This window comes from Lepus europaeus, chromosome 16 (assembly GCF_033115175.1).
Source record: "Lepus europaeus isolate LE1 chromosome 16, mLepTim1.pri, whole genome shotgun sequence".
Classification (NCBI taxonomy): Eukaryota; Metazoa; Chordata; class Mammalia; order Lagomorpha; family Leporidae; genus Lepus; species Lepus europaeus.
This window is the reverse complement of record NC_084842.1, coordinates 68,572,786-68,591,066: the sequence shown is the minus strand read 5'-3', so window position 1 is coordinate 68,591,066 and position 18,281 is coordinate 68,572,786. Positions and strand designations below refer to the sequence as shown.

The 18,281-nt window shown below is 39.3% G+C and overlaps 1 pseudogene; it reads right to left on the bottom strand.

The window, feature by feature from the left end:
* Window positions 1-2,951: 2,951 nt before the first annotated feature.
* Window positions 2,952-17,241, bottom strand: LOC133775098 (serine/arginine-rich splicing factor 1-like; annotated as a pseudogene).
* Between the last annotated feature and the right edge of the window lie 1,040 nt (window positions 17,242-18,281).

Below are 18,281 nucleotides of genomic sequence, written 5' to 3'. Positions count from 1 at the left end.
TGGGATCTGTCCTTAATGTGTTGTCTAATGTGCAGTGATGCTATAACTAGTACTGAAACAGTATTTTTACACTTTGTGTTTCTGTGTGGGTACAAACTGATGAGATCTTTACTAATTATATACTGAATCGATCTTCTGTATATAAAGATAATTGGAAATGAAAAAAAAAAAAACCTGGTGTTAAATTGGAAACGGCATAGAAAATTAATTAATTTAAAAAAAATATTATGTAGGATCTCTGTCTTTAATGTGCTGTACACTCTTATTTAATGCTATAACTAGTACTCCAACAGTATTTTTTTTTTTCACTTTGTGTTGCTATATGGGGGCAAACTGTTGAAATCTTTACCTAATATATACTAAACTGATCTTTTGTAGATAAAGAGAATTGAAAATGAATCATGATGTGATTGGAAGGGGAGAGGGAGCGGGAAAGGGGAGGGTTGTGGGTGGGAGGGAAGTTTTGGGAGGGGGAAGCCATTGTAACCCATAAGCTGTACTTTGGAAATTTATATTCATGAAATAAAAGTTTAATAAAAAAAAAGAAAAAAAAGAAATCAATAAACAACAAATGCTGGTGAAGATATGGCAAAAAAAAGTGCCCTAATCTATTGTTGGTGGGAATGTAAATTAGCATAACCACTGTGGAAGACAGTCGGGAGCTACCTCAGAAATCTGAATTTCTACCTAACATGTGACCAGCCATGCCACTCCTGGGTATTTACCCAAAGGAAACAAAATCAGCATATGAAACAGTTATCTGTACCCCCATGTTTATTGCAGCTCAATGCACAATAGCTAAGATACAGAATCAACCCAAATGCCAGTCAACTGAAGACTGAATAAAGACTGTACACTACTGGAATACCACAGAGTGGAAAAAGAAAAAAAAAAAGAAATCCTGTCAGTTGCAACACAATGGATGAAACTGGACAACATCATACTTAGTGAAATAAGCTAATCCCAAAAGGACAACTACCATATGTTCTCCCTGATCTGTGATAATTAATAGAACACCTAAAAGATAATCTATAGAAGTGAAATTAACAATTTGAAATGCAATGACTTTGTTTTTTTAAAAAATATTGATTTTTTCAAAGAAAAATGGCAATAGCCAATTGGAAACCTACTTATTCTTCAACTCCAATTTTGTTTTCTTTAAATTTAGAAGTGACTTACTGATTACTATTTTAAACAAACCCCCACCCTTTTTCCCCTGTAAATGTTTACCATCTACTTGCACTGAATCCTTCCAAGGAGATTGCTCCAGCGTATTATCTCTAAGTCCTTGCTTTGCTCCTTTTAGCAAAAAATGAAAAACACAATTCCATCATGCATCTTAAGGGCTCCAATAATCAAAAATAGGAAAAAATCTTTGGAATAGCCAATTAAGTTGAATAAAAAACTCCACACAAATGCATTTTGATTGGGGCAGGAATCCACTCCTATATTCCTGATAATCTGATCCATTGTAATCCATCTGCCCTATCCTATCCACATGATTTGAATCCAGTGATCCAGCTCCAAGGATTGGGATCCAATGAGCCTTCTTCAATCCAAACCTTTATAACCAGCAAAACCAAAAAAAGAGCAGGCGAAATGTTAGATACTGTAATCAAAAAAATGTTTCTGGGGAATGATGGGTTATGTCTGTCTTCAGTTTAACATATGTACATCAATAACTATGAAATTCCCCAAGACAAGTTTCTGAATGATGCTCAGATAAATTTTAGAAACTTAACCATCATAGAGACTAATTGGAAGAAGCATTTTATGTTTACAATTCAAATGATAATGCCAACACTTATTTACAGTGCATTACAGGTTTTGTGATTGCAAAAAGAGTTATGTAGTTGAAAAGTTTACTGGTATTGCAACCCACCTAAGTCTAAACTAAATCTAATGTTCCCATCTGCAATGCAATTTGTAAATTAAAGTGTTTCAAACATGAGTCAATTATGACTATTAAAGGGGAAGGTGAGACTTAAATATACTCCGAACGAGATTATCTACACCAATATATTGAATTCTATATTTTGCTTTCATTTTGTCTTTAAAAAATGAAAAGCAATGCTCTAGCAGTCACACAGAGGACATGCAGATTTAGCAGTATTGATATTATACTCTATCTCATTGGAATTAATGACACCCTATACCCACATGTATATCAACAGCAGGTCACAAATAACAGTTGCCAGCTAAGCACTATGGCACATTAGCCGGTTCTTCCCACATTAGTCCCTATTAAAATAAAAAAGGTGGGGAAGGGAGCAAGTTGTTACAAATGGGGAAGGTAATTTTGCCACATTTGCAAGCTTTAAGGAGGAAAGAAATTGTAGCTAAAGATAATTGCATAAGAAGCAGTTTAAAAGTATTTTAAGGTAGATATACTCATTTTTAACCCATGTCTTTTATATAACATCAATACTGCCAATTTCATCTGTGACAATAGCACTTGGAGTCATACCATTGCCTCCATTATTGATCCTATCCTCCTCAATCCTCCTTTTGACAATCCTAAAATGATTGAAATGTGCTCCATAATCCTTAATACAAAGCATTCTTAATCCATCTCTTTATATATATCTTTAGAAAGACACATGAAAAGCAAGATAAACATAAGAACTTCTCCTGGTAAGATAACCACAAACACCCTCCAACATCCCAGTTCACACAAACCAGCGCAGAATAGACATATACACAATATCACAGTCTGAAGAGCATAGAGAATTAACTAAATTCAAACCATCGTGTCTATGACATCACTTAAAATACAATTTATCAAAGACATGAGGGGCATACAGATGTTAGGAGCAAAGGGACATTACACAAGAATGCGATTCAACATGTTAGCCCACTATGAACAAAACAGTTTGAATTAAAAAATGAAAAGATTGTACTGAGGAAAGGAAAACTGTATAAAACATGGGTTCTACAAAAAGTGTCACCAATCATCTTAATGTCCAGGAGCGAGATCTGCTATGACGGGGACAATAGCTTGGTGATCCTCTGCTTCTCCTTGGGGAGTAACTGCGACTCCTGCTGTTGCTTCTATATGGCTTCTGCTATGACTAGGGCTTCAAGATCAAGATCTTCTATAACTTGAACTTCTGGGCCCATCAGCTTTAACCTGGATGTAGGCTGTTTCTCCCTCATGAGATCTAAACTTAGTGTTATCCAGTTTTCGAACTGCATAGGTCATAGCATCTTTCCGGACAAATTGCATGATACCAGTGCCATTGGGGTAAACATCAGCATAACATACATCACCTGCCTCATGCATGTGATCCTGTAAATCCTGCCAGCTTCCACTGGGAGGCAGCCCAGAGATAGCCACTCTGTTTTCAGACTGCCTGGATGAGGCACTCCACCACCCCCACTCCCACCCCTGCCGCCATCTAGACCAGTACCACCCACAGATGATATCCATTATAATCCTAGCTGTCACGACACTACATGGCATCTTCCACGCCTTGCAGGTCCTCGAACTCAATGAAGACCAAGGGCAGTGTGGGGAATCCCACAGGAGTCTCAAAAAGAGCCACGGATCACCACTTACCTGAAAAGGAGGTGGACTGTGGAAACTCCACAGTTAAAACATTGAGTTAAAAAGTTACCACTAGCCACAAAATAAAAGTAAAGTGGAGTTATTCATAATAAGTCAGGAGTTGCCGGCACCGCAGCTCAGTAGGCTAATCCTCCGCCTTGCGGCACCAGCACACCGGGTTCTAGTCCCGGTCGGGGCACCGGATTCTGTCCCGGTTGCCCCTCTTCCAGGCCAGCTCTCTGCTGTGGCCAGGGAGTGCAGTGGAGGATGGCCCAAGTGTTTGGGCCCTGCACCCCATGGGAGACCAGGAGAAGCACCTGGCTCCTGCCATCGGATCAGCGTGGTGCGCCGGCCGCGGCACACTGGCCGCGGCGGTCACAGGAGCTGAGGCAATGTCTAACGGCTGTTAGGGAGACGCTCCTAATCATACCAAGCAGACATCTCTGGTCAGTCAGATAACAGTGTGCTATGGACAACACCCTCCTACCCAGGCTGACTGGACTGTTCAACATAAGTAAGGCGGGGACAGTATTGACTGGACTGTTCAACTGCAAGCAAGGAGGAAACAACATTGATTGGACAATATGTCAAAGGACGGCAAGCTGGAGGACTGCCAGAAAATGAGGATAAAAAGGGGAGCCCTTGCACCACTCTCCATCCTCTCAGGGATCATGGCCCGCTGTGTGTGAACCTCTGGATTTCCTCGCACTTGGAGCTAAAGAGCCAGCTCACTAGCCCCCTTGCTAAGAGACAAAAGGTGATTACGGGATCAAAGCTCCAGCTGAGATGTTGCCTCACTGCCTTGCCTTGCCTGGACACCTTATCAGCTTATTGTCAGACCTGACCACAAAGCCAGACCAGGCCTCTCAGCAGGGGACCTCTCCAACTTCTCACCTTGCCATCCACCTGGGAACTTTGAGTCTACTGCCCAGACTGACAGCCTCCCCACAACTTCCTGCCTGTGAGTGACTGATCTGAGATCCGTCTCTGCCAAGACAGGGAGCTCTAGACCTTGAACACTGACACTCTTTTTTGTGACTGTGATATGAGCCTTGAAAACACAGTTTTTACAAATAATGTTAGTCATGTGTAATATAATATAACTATGATTTGACCCTAGGCAAGGTATCTGCAAATAATGCTGGTGACCTTGATGTACATATACTATTATAATTGGATAGCCCTCAAAATTGCTTTAACACTGTATACTGTGACCTGTGGATTAATGAATAAGTTCAAGTAATATTATTGATACTGATATTAATGGTATTGATTCCAGTAGTCCTCTAGTCATTAAGGAAATAGTATGACTCTGATAGTTAAGTGTTATTATAGTAAGTAAGTTAAGTAGAAGATAAGTAATTATGTTAAGCTAAATACTTACGTTAAGTAGTTAAGTCATGATTAAGTAGTTGTGTTAAGTTTATTGATAAGTGTATTAAATAGTATTGATAAGTATATTGATACTGATAAGTGTATTGACCTCAGTGAGCTTGCTGATGAGTAGTGTGATTAAAAAGAAACCCTGGTGTGTAAGCTATAAAATCTCTCATTAGAATGACAGTCTTGTGTCCTTGTGTTCTTTTCTTCCCTGTGCTCTGACATGTTGCTTTTAGTCTCTGTCGAGCTGTGTGATAGCAGGTGCTCTCGACTGGCGGTCCCCCGTGGCAATTCTTGAGGTCGATGTCTCGGATGGCGCCATATTTGTAAAACACATCCTCACTGTCCTTGGTTTGGGTGTCTGGAGTTAAGTTACCCACGTAGATAGGACAGTTGTTGTTCCCCGCTGGGCCATGAATCACACCACCTCCCAACAGGGCCGTGATAAAAAGCCGAAATGCAATGACTTTGAACAACCCATGTCTTGATTGTTGAGGAACATTTTTTATCATACAACTTGTTGAACCCTTTACTTACTATAAAGTTAACCGTGTGTGTATAAAGTTAACTGAAAATAGATTTAATAAAAAATAATGGGAATAGGAGAGGGAGGAGGAAGAGATGTGAGAGTGGATGGGATGGTGGGCATGGTGGGAAGAATCACTATACTCCTAATGTTGTATTTATGAAATACATGAAGTTTGTATCCCGTAAATAAAAGTTTTCTAAGATGAGAAAGACAATAGAAAAGGAAAAATATTATATAGTTTAATTATATTAAGTGTCCTCTTGGAATCCATGGATGAAATTGAAGCTTTTTGTCCACAAAGGGATTTTGAGAAGTTATTGTACAGACATTCTTCAGATTAGATTGTGAAAACCTACAGACTGGATGATATCAATGAAGATGTTTGCATTGATCTTAGTGAGAGCCATCCTGACAGAATTTAAGGTCTGGAATTCTGACTAAGAATGCTTAATAAATGATAGGAAGAGAAGACTTTGCGAAGCTAAAAAACAACATTCATTTTGAGCAGATGAAAAAGTTATAGAGTAACCTGATAAAAATTTGTGGACTCCTGAGGGCAGAGTTGAATGTCAGTTTGGAAATGGGTATATTTAATATTTAATAGTCACGACACCAGTTTCCCACACTGAATACATCAGTTTTCTGATATGATGGTTTGGTTGGTTACTGCATACTGTAGTTTCATGTATCATACATAGAATTTAAAATTCACACTGGTTAAAGTTATATGAGAATTGCAGTAATTACCAACCTGTTTTATAATAGCACACTTTTTAAGATTTTTTTTTATTTATGCATTTATTTGAAAGAAGGAGTGACAGAGAAGGAGACAGAGACAAACAGAGAGATCTTCCATCTGTTGGTTTACTCCACACATGGCTACAAAAGCCAGTGCTAGGCCAGGTTGATGTCTATGACCAGCAGCTTCATCCAGGTCTTCAACATGGGTAGCAGTAATCCAGGTTCTTGAGCTGTCATTCACTGCTTCCCAGGTGCATTGACAAGGGGCTGGATAAGAAGCAGATTAACCAGGACTCGAGTCCATGATCCTTTAAAGGATGCAGGTGTCCCCAGTGAGAGCTTAACTCTATGCGCAGCGGTGCCTGCCCACTTTGAGAAACTTACTAAGTATGTAGCCCTAAGTAAACATTCCAACCTTGAAATATGCACTTCTGATTCCTTCTCAAGACCTCTTAAATGCAGGCCGTTCTTTATACATTTCCAGTCTTGCAGGGTTGATATACACATGGTCCTCAGTTCAAATTCAATTACTTTTTCTTTCAAAACCTCAGTTACTATGAAATCTATGCAATCAAACTTTTTCATTAATTCCTCTTTGTTGCTGTCACATCCGAGGCACCCCTATCATTTTTCACCATCACTTGTTGTCTTCCTTCTCACTCTTTTGCCTATTACAAATATCGACTGAATCCGGGGAAATGATACACAGAGCATTTTGATGCTCCAATTCTTTTTTCTTTTTGGCTCTGAGAATATTTTGCTTTTTCTACCTAAACCACCATTCTGTGTCTAAGCATTAGACCATCATAGCAAAAAAAAAAAAAAAAAACAAACAAAACAAAACTCCTTTTTAGACATCATAATCTGTTTATCATCTCCAGATTACTAACTATATCTTTCATTCACCAAGAATTTTGTGCATTGTCAATATTTCTAGTTAACATTCTTTGTCATTTTCATTATGTTTTAGCCAGTGAAGTGATCAACCCAATCAATCTATAAATATGTATTAATTTTATCCACCCACTGGCAAATAATAAAGAAAAAAATTAAAAATAGAGTTCTTTGATTCTCATATTCCATCGAAAAACTGCCTGATTTTTCTGGTCTCCATTGCAGTACAACAGAGTGCAATGTCTGATATCCAAAACTAAATATACTACAGAGTGCCCCAAAAGTAAATGCCAGAAAGTTAGTGTAATTATAATATTCTTTCCAAATAAACAATATTTGGTTTTATAGTTGTAAATTAAAACAATATTAAGCAGATTAATAGAAAATGTAACTAATAAGTTTATCTAATATTTTGCACCTATTTTGGGTTTCAGGTAGTCTGAGCTCATTCACTTTTTTCTGCATGATCATTTTGATGCTTCTTTATTCTTACTCTATGTGCATATTTGACTCTATAACTGTACTGTATTGATGTGAATTAAGGTTATCAGAATCAGTGATTTTTTTAAAGATTTTATTTATTGATTTGAAAGGTAGAGTTACAGACAGAGAGGGAGAGACAGAGAAAGGTCTTCCATCCACTGGTTAACTCCCCAAATGGCCCTAATGACCAGAGCTTGGCTGATCCGAAGCCAGGAGCCAGGAGCTTCTTCCAGGTCTCCCACATGGGTGCAGGGACACAAGAAGTTGGCCCTAATTTCTATCTTTTCTTTACATACCCCAGCTAATCTATCAGTAAAACTTTTGACTGTATTGCTAAAATATATTTTGAAAATGATTAATTTTCATAAACTTCTCAACAACTCAAATACTAACCCTCATCAGATCTCACTAGGATGACAGAACACTCTTAACTTCATTCACAATGTTCTGCCACACCTCTACTACCAAGCAGCCAGTGTGATTATTCCCAGGTACAAGTTGGATGATGTTCAGCTCTTTCATGATTTATTGAGATGTTAACAATGTAATTGAAAATCCTGGGAAGTCCTGCCACATCTGTACTCTGCTGACTTGGTCCATCTCTTTGCAATTTTTCCTTTACTAATTATGCTTTTGTATTTTTTAACATCAAATATTCCAAATTTATTTCTGTATTAGATTGTCACCCTTATTAGTCCTTAAGCTTTAAATGTTCTTTATTTGGACATATGAATGCTACTATTAGAGGCCGTCCAGTGGGGCTGGGGTAGGTAGAATGTCCTTCACAGGCAGGCTGAAACTTTTTCCCAGAACTGCGAGCGTCTCCCCCACTACAGTTCCTTGTGCTGCATGTGAGACCTTGCAGTTCTAAATCACATCTTCAAGTTAGTTGCGGTTTTCCATCCAGAGCTAGTAGAGGAGGGGGCTGAGCTCCTAAGGAGAATCAGACTGTCTCCAGGAGATTCCAGCTATCATCATGTGCCCCCAGCCAATCAACATACCATATGTGAAACCCCTGTCCAATGGATACCCCTACAGAATGACCCAATGAACAGACAGTAATGCCTTAAATGTCCAGGGCAGTTCCTCAAAGCGTGTGTCCCATTTGGGCACTCTGCCTCGTCTCTTCTAAGATCAGATGCTTTTCTGTACCTTGTAAATCAAATAAAACTTTCTGCTTCTTTACAAATTGTTTCCTGGATTTTAATTTCTATATTGAACTGGGGGAAAGAACCCACAAAACTCACTCCGGCAACCACCCTCCCCTCTGCAACCAGTAGCCCTATTTTCTCATTCAGATTTTTGTCTTAAGTGTTACTTTTTTTTTATTTTATTTATTTTTTGACAGGCAGAGTGGATAGTGAGAGAGAGAGAGACAGAGAGAAAGGTCTTCCTTTTTGCTGTTGGTTTACCCTCCAATGGCCGCTGCGGCCAACGCATCTTGCTGATCCGAAGCCAGGAGCCAGGTGCTTCTCCTGGTCTCCCATGTGGGTGCAGGGCCCAAGGACTTGGGCCATCCTCCACTGCCTTCCCGGGCCATAGCAGAGAGCTGGCCTGGAAGAGGGGCAACCGGGATAGAATCCGGTGCCCTGACTGGGACTAGAACCCGGTGTGCCGGCGCCACAAGGCGGAGGATTAGCCTGTTAAGCCAGGGCGCCGGCCTTAAGTGTTACTTTTTCAAAGAGTCTTCCCTAAAGACTAGAGAGTGTGTCATCTGTAATTCTCTAAGGTTTCTGTTCATTGTCTTCCTCTCTAGTATTTTGCTCCCCAAGCTCAGATATCTGTCTCTCCTTAATCCAATGATAATCCCATGGTTTACTTGAATTCTCCTTCTGTGTACATCAGGGAATATGTATCCAGGGCATAAGCAAGCGTCATTACTGGAATTAGTATGCTCAGTAACCACCTTTCTTTCACCTTTCAGGGATCAGATCTGTGCTCTGCCAGTCAGTACCTCTAAGTTTGTGTGTTTCAGCTTTGCCTAATTTTCTCTTTGTTTAAAGCTCCAGGGCAAATGTAGCTTTTACTACTCTATCAGGCTTGGAGTCAGAACATTCTAACTATTTTTATAGACACATGTTTCCTTAAGGACCTGATATATCACTAACAGACAAATCAGTGAATTTCTATGACAGGACCTTAGTGAGATTTGGATATTTTGATACATATTAATCATTCCATATTATTGTTTTGGTTTAATATTTTATATTGTTATTTTATTATGTTTTCCATTGCATTCCTATTCTCCTATATTTGTGTGTGATGAAAAGGGATTTGAAATCTTTTTAAACAACAAATTAATAAGGAATAAATAACTGCTAATTAAATGATTTGTTAATTTTACTGTCAGACAGATGGAAAGACTTGGCTTAAACAGTGGTTTTCCATCTTTGTTTGCTTCTTATTTTCCTCACACATTTCCTGTTAATAAAGAAATTATCAAGTGTTATTTCCTTAAAAGCATATACAGGAAGTGATTATCATAGGCAGAAATCTACCTATAAATAAGGCAACTTTTGGGATTTTGGGTGAAAATGATTTTTGCAATGTATGTGTACATAAAGCATTATACATGGCATTTTGCATTTATTCAAAGTGATTGGAAAATATGAGCTGCCTGTGCACAGGTTTATATACAGTGGGAGTGATTATTTAAGAATTATTTATTTATTTAAAATGCAGATTTAGAGATAGATGGGGAGAGAGTGAGGGAGAAGGGGATAGAGAGAAAGGGAGAGAGAGAGAGAGAGATAGAGAGAGAGAGAGAGTGCTTCCATCTGCTGGTTCACATCTCCAATGTCTGGGTGGGGCTGGGTGTGGTCCTAACCAGGAGCCTGGAGCTCTATCCAAGTATCCATGTGAGTGGCAGAGACCCAAGTACTTGGATCATCGTCCGCTGTTTTCCTAGGTATATTAGCAGGGAGCTGGATCAGAAGTGGAATTGCCAGGACATGAATAGGCACCCATGTGGGATGCCAATATCACAGACAGCAATTTAGCCAGCTGTACAATGCTGGCCCTCAAGCTGGACTCCTTAAAGAGTAATGCCATATTAGGCATTTAATTTTGGTAGTAGCTAGATCAGCCTTGGAAAGTTGGGATCTATGATGTACCCATGAGTAGCTTCTGTCTTTGACATTGTCACCATTTTCTTTATGCACCCATGTATTTTTTCTGCATTAACTAATATAAAACAATAAAGATCATAGATAATTAATTATTTAATACCTCTTCCATGGAGAACACCTGGTGGTAGGTATTAATGTGTGAAACTAAATGACTATGCCTTGGGAGGGTGTTTGACCTAGCACTTGAGTTGCTAGATAAGACACCCATGTTTGCTCCAAGACATCGTGGAGTCGCTGGGTCAAAATTCTGGCCACATTCCCAAATCTGGATTCCTGCTAATGCAGTCCCTAAGAGGCAGCAGGTGACGACTCAAGTAATTGGCTTCTGTCACCAAAAAGTCTTCCTTGGCTTCCAGAAGGAGTTTCCAGCTCCCTGATTCCCCCTGTGGCTGCTCATAACATTGCAGATATTTGGGGAGTCAATCAGTGGATGGGAGTGCTCTCTATGTCCGTCTTACTCCCTCTCTCTCTCTGTTCTCAAACAATAAAACAAAACGAAACAAAAATCATCACAGTTGTGTTTACTCTCATGTGTCCAGTCATATTCCTCTATTGCTGTAACTCATTTTCCCTATTTTTGCAATCGTTATCTCAAATTTGATCAGCAAATAAGGAAATTCACCACTGTGCATGAGCTAAATATAATAACCTCAAACATCTTCTGTTTTCACACACTATGAAAGCTCAGGTGCACTGCCTGAAGCTCTAGTCATTGAGAACATTTTCTCTTATGACTTTGTTTAAAGGCCACTGCTGTAGTGCAGCTATAATCCAGCTTCATTTCACTGTTCATACCCTCTAGAAAATAAATGCTAGGAACCAATCTCCTTTAACTATTTGTACAGATTTCCTGCAGAGTTACGGCCTTGAGCTGAGAAGAACAGTAATGGGTACCAGAGCAGTGAGGGATACCTACTCATGCAGCTTGTTCATACATGACCCTGCTTAGGCAATCCTCCTGTCTCAGGAAACTATATCTACTGAATTCAATTGGTTATTGTTGGTAAAAACCAACCTTATGTCTTGGTAGGTTTATTAATTTTCTATTTATGCCAAAAATTACTGGAAACTTTGTGCTTAAATATTGTATATATATTTTTACCTAGGTAACTCCAGCCATATTATTTATTTTTGCTGAAATCTCTGAAAGATAACACCCTCAGTTTGCAGAGTATCTACTGGACTCTAACTCATGCTTTTTTCATAGTACATAGAGTTTTATGCTTGTAAGAGGAAAGCTACTAACGTAAAGTCCTGTCTTTTCATCATATCCTTCAGGATTTTGTTCATTTGGTTTCTGGATATCACATTCTCTGATTTGTTTTTCTACTGATGCTGGTCCTACCTTGTGTCTTTCATTAATCCTAATTCTCACCAAATTCTTATATTTGAAGGACTCTAGGAATCACATTTTGGAAATTTCTTCTTTTTCTCAGGTCAACAATTTCTTCTACTTTCACAATTTCAATATTTATTTATATACCATTGACAGCAATAATTTATAGATTCCACAAACTTTTCATAAATAGAATTAAGAGAGAGATTTATCTTAGTGCAAGCACTTTTTATTCTATGCATACTTGTCTCTCTGGTCCAGATTTATCCACTAAACTTCATAAACTACATATAATGTAATTGACATTTTTATTTGTAACATCTCAAACCCAAACCTCAAAACAGAACTGGGGATTGTTCTAGAAAAAGCTCCATGCCCATACATTATTCCTCAACATTGGACTCCATCTTTCTAGTCCATCAAGAAAAAAACAAAAATACAAAATAACCACATCTATGAAAAATCCAAAACTGGTTCATCTTTGAATCATTTCATTAAGGCCCACATCTAATACCTCAGCAAGATTGAGTTTGCTTGGTCAACTTCTGCACAAGTAATGTCTCAGTCAAAACATAGGGCTCATCATCCATACTGTCTCATTTTCCATCCTCCTGTTATTCAGATGTTATTCACTCAACTCATGACATGTTCTTCAAATATGCACAACATGCTCTTGTGTCACAACATAACCACTGTTATCTCCCTTTGAAACCATGTGTCCATGAGTCACCTACTCCATGATTCATATACCCATTTACTAAATTTATAAGAAAAAAATTAAGGAAATTCCCTCCTGCCCTCCTCAAACCCTCTATCCTGCTTCAGTTTCCTTAGCATGTCTTACCTTCTACTACACTATATCATGAACTTTTTGTTGTGTATCTTCTTTAATTTCCCATTACCTGGTAATGATCCCACAAGCTTATGATTATTCTCTGCTCTAGCTGCCTTTGTAAGTATACTTCACAGTGTTTGGCACACAGTAAGGACTTAATAAATAATTGTTGACTAATCTAATTAGTGTTTCTAATTAGAATCATGAATATACTATTATTTCCTAAAGGACAAATTCCCTCACATGCAGAAACAATGATAGCATAAAAATTTCACTATTTGTAAGAAAGTAAAATAATAAAATCAGAGATAAAGGGATCAATTTGTAGGCAGCATTTTTTTACTTTTTAAAAAAAATATTCACTAGCAAACAGATATGACCTTCAAAATGTTAAAGAAGAAAATAAGTAAGCCCTGAACTTCATCTGATGACTAACGCGTCTGGCTCTAAAAAGTCATCTTTATTATGAGAGGCACAACTGGAAATATCTTAGCAGAGAAGTCTCAGGGGATTCTTCCACCTGAGGAAGCTGACACAGTCTAGTTGGGCTGGGGATTGGACATGACTAGTTCAAAGTCAGTGAACTGTGGGTGGCATGCCAAGAATAGAGACTTTTTAAAGAGAAGGTTATAAAAGTTATTCCAAAGAGAGCTGTACCTGTCATTGATTTCTTATACTCTAGTACAGCAGAAATGAAAGAGTACAGTTCTCTCTGGAAGATTAAAACCAGGACTTTTTCAAGCTGGCCTTTTCACCATTTCTAAAATCCTTTGTGAACAACTATAATTGTTATTGTGTTGCTGTTGTTATAGGGTAAGCTAGTAGGAAAAAAAATTTTAATTACAAGAATCAATGGTCCCATTGTCACACATTTTCACCTCTTCTGGAAGCTAAAATCTTAAAACCAAAAGACAGAACCTGGAAGTTATTTTACTTAAACTTTAAACTGAGCAAAGCTGCCCATTTCACTTGTCCAGTTCTTTTAATGACATGTCATGATGTCATCACTCAGTTTATTAAAAGTAAATGAAAGCCAAATAGTCTGAAAATGTAAATACATACACATAATTAAAGGTCCCCATCAAGCTAATCAATTATAAATGAAATTTATTTAAAGGAACTTACAAACACAATTACTTACCTATTCCCAGACACCCATTTTAAAAATGATAATCAAGGAAAAAATATCATTATTTACTGTATCCTTTGATACAGTTTGAAAGGTAGAGTTAGAGAGAGAGAAGGAAAGATAGAGAAAGGTCTTCCATTTGCTGGTTCACTCCTCAAATGGCTGCAATGGCCAGAGCTGGGTTGATCCAATGCCAGGAGTCAGGAGCTTCTTCTGGGTCTCCCATATGGTTTGCAGGATATCTTCTGCTGCTTTACCCAGGCACATTAACAGGGAGCTGGATCAGAAGTGGGGCAGCTGGGACATGAACTGTCACCCATAGAGGATGCTGGCCTTGCAGGTGGCAGCTTTACCTGCTATGCTATAATGCTAGCCCCTAATATATTTTGTTTGTTTTGTTTTAAATGGTATAGTATAACTTTTCTTTATCATTTAAGGATGTGTCATACTCTGTTTTAAATACTTTTACATGGATTATTTAATCAATATAAAAACACATGTGATAGGTATGATTTTATTCTATTTTACAAAAAAAATTGAAGAGAGATTTATTAGGACACATAACTAGCAAAAGGTAGATTCAGGATTGCATCTTTTATTCATTTTTTTATTTAGAGGCAGATAGAAAGAGTTCCTATCTACGGGTTCACTTTGCAAGTGTCCATACACAGCTGAGTCTGGGCCAGCAAAAGCTGGGTGTTGGGAATGCAATCCAGGTCCCACATGGGTGGCACAGAGCCAACAACTTCAGCCATAACTACTACCTTCCAAGGTTGCATTATCAGAGAACCAGGGTGTAGTGGAATGAGAAGCCCTACCAAGATGGCCACTGGCAAGCACGCATCAGCTACTCAGGAATAGCTTCGGAAACCCCCTGGGAAACGATTTGGGAAACCACCTGGCAATGGAGCCTGCCTGGCAAAAGGCTGTGATATGTTAGGGCATAAACCACCCCTTGACTATATAAGCTGCTGTACCAACTGAAATAAATGAGTCTGTGCGCTGCTCGCCTCTGGCCTGCTTTCACCGGACTCCTGGTATCTGTGTGGTGACTCCGCACCTCTTGCCCCCACCACATTCCTCCTCTCCGAATGAATCCACAGCAACACCAGGGGAGAGCCAGGATTTGAACCCAGACACTCAGATAAGGAATGCAGGTATCCCAAGTGTTGTCTTAACTGCTAGGTCAAATGACCATCCATTACACTGGTATTTCCAACCTTATCTACTGATTTTACAATGTGGAGATTGAGGATTCACTACTTTAAAATTACTTCCATTCCAATTTTGTTACAGGGCAATTTTGAGTAAAATCAATATTCAAGAGAAAAAAGTCAAAATCCAGCATATATATATATATATATATATATATATATATATACACACACACATAATTTGACAGGTAGAGTTATAGACAGTAAGAGAGAGAGACAGAGAGAAAGGTCTTCCTTCCAATGGTTTACTCCACAAATGGCTGCTATGGAAGATCCGAAGCCAGAAGCCAAGTGCTTCTTCCTGGTCTCCCATGCAGGTGCAGGGGCCCAAGCACTTGAGCCATCCTCCACTGTGTTCCTGGGCCACAGCAGAGAGCTGGACTGGAAGAGGAGCAACCGGGTCTAGAATCAGCACCTATATGGGATGCCAGTGCAGCAGGCGAAGGATTAACCAAGTGAGCCATGGCTCCAACCCCATATTTATATTTTTATGACTGATTATAATCACTACTAAGACAAGCATGTCTTAGCATATTGATTATATTTTATTTTTTCTATAACTTCTGGTGTTTTGCTTCTTTTTTTTTCACTTGCTTAATTATTATATGTTTGCTACTAATTCTTCTCAGAGTTTCAAATGGAATTATAAAATTCTTCTGAATATGGATTTCTGTCTTCCAAGACAGAACAAGTTTCCCAACATGTTTCCTACTGCTTATAATCTCTCTGCTCCAATTTGAACTCTATTCTCTACACTGCTACACAACAGTCGTCTACCTGCTACCTTTCTACTCGTTCTTTCTAGATCTTGTGCCTTCTTTTTCATTTCGTTTTGTTTATTTCCTTGTCTTGTTGGGACACATCCTCCAGTAGCTCCATGATAAAGGACACCGGAAATGCACATCTTTTCAGTCATCGCCTGTCTGAAAATTGTATTTTACTGTCATGCTTCACTGGCTGTTTGGTTGAATATTGAATTCTACATGGGGAATCATTGAAAGAAAGTACTGTTCTGGTGGTCTAGCTTACAGATCTTGTATTAAGTGCGAACACCGCCGGCGCTGTGGCTTAACAGGCTAATCCTCCGCCTTGCGGCACCGGCACACCAGGTTCTAGTCCCGGTTGGGGCACCGGATTCTATCCCGGTTGCCCCTCTTCCAGGCCAGCTCTCTGCTATGGCCCGGGAGTGCAGTGGAGGATGGCCCAAGTGCTTGGGCCCTGCACCCGCATGGGAGACCAGGAGAAGCATCTGGCTCCTGGCTTTGGATCAGCACGATGAGCCGGCCGTGGCGGCCATTGGAGGCTGAACCAACGGCAAAAAGGAAGACCTTTCTCTCTGTCTCTCTCTCTCTCTCACTATCCACTCTGCCTGTAAAAAAAAAAAAAAAAAAAAAGTGCAAACACCACTCTGACTTTCAATACTTTGAATGTGATTGGGGTTTTTTGTTGTCATTTGTTTATTATGCACAGTCTAAAATTTCACAGTGGTAATGCTTCGTGGTGAGTGTTACTTCATTCTTTACATTAAGCCATTTAGCTGGTCCTTCCAATCTGGAAACTCATGCCCTTTAGTTCTCAAAAGATGATCTCTTGTTAAAACAAATCTTATTTATATTTTAATTTTCTTGTCTTTTTTCCTCTTGTTTTCCATCTTATTTTTCCTTGTTAATGGAAGATTTCCTCCACTTTATCTCCTTGATCTTCTACTGAAATTTTTTTTATCATTATTTTAATTTCTACGAACCCAATCTTTCTGGCCCTCTGTTCCTATTTTACTGTGTTCTGCTCTTACTTCATAGCTGCAACATCTTCTCCAACCTTCTAGAAAACAAGTGGTGCAAGAAATTTGTTGGTTTCTTAAAAAAATCTCTTACTTGGGGCCATTCCACAGATTTCCTGGTAGCTGGTTAGGGTGAAGGTGGGATAAGGAGGATTCCTATCTACTTGCAAAACAAGGCAAGGAAGGGAAGTAGGAGTCTCACAACCCTCAGCCTGAGCATCACATCGCGCCCCTCCTCTTAGCATCAGTCATCCCCTCCTCTTAGGATCAAGCCATCTCCTCTCTGAGTATGCTGTGCCTCCGCTACTTGCTGTCTTGCCACATCTTCTCTAGTATGAAGTGTTTCTGGAATCTTCATCACTTGTTGGGTGGGTGAGAGTTAACTGATTTGCTAAGAATGTTGGGATGAGAGTCTATGCATGAGCTGTACCCACGAGGGAGCTCAAGATTGAGTTCTTGGCTCCTGGCTTCAGCCTGGCACAGCCCCGGCTGTTGCAGCCATCTGGAGAGTAAACCAGTAGATGGAACATCTCTGTCTTCTCCATCTCTTCAAAAACTGAAAGAAGCCAGATCTTATTTTTTTTTTTCCCAAGACTAAAATCATTCAAATGTGTCAGTCTGGAAAACGCATTTATGGGAGAAGGGTATGCAAGGCAGGAGGCTGGGAGGGAGCCTGGCAGCTCCCCCAGCGCAGTGGCTCAGGGCTCCTTGTCTTGCAGAGACCGCGGGAGTCCCTTGCACGGACGTCTGCAGGCCTGGGGCACTAGCAGCCGCAGAGGATGGGGCGACTAAGGCCGTGGAGGAAGAGCCCCGCAGCCAGACCAAGAGGGCAGCTGGCACCTCAGCTGGGTTCCCGGGCAGCGGGCGACTCCCTAACATGTGTTTTTAAACCTAACACAAAAATTACATTTTCCTTCTACTACAGTATATCAGTATATACATATTGATGCCAGATTATATAATTATTTCAAATTTGTTTTAAGTATTACAGTATATTACTTTCTGTTTTCTGCTAAGTTGAAGTACTTTAATACTGCCTATGAAATGTAAAATACAAAAGCAACAAAGCATTACGAGAATATAATTTCATCTATTCTTCCAATCCCATATCCTTGTTTCCAGGTATTTCATCTATAAATATTATCATGTTGATATTTTGCTTTAAACAGCCATGTAAGATATTAAGAGAAAAAAACCAATTTATATTTATCCTTTCCAGTCTTTTTTATTTCTTCATGTATAGCTGAATTTCTGAGTTTCTATCTAGCAACATTTTCCTTCAGCG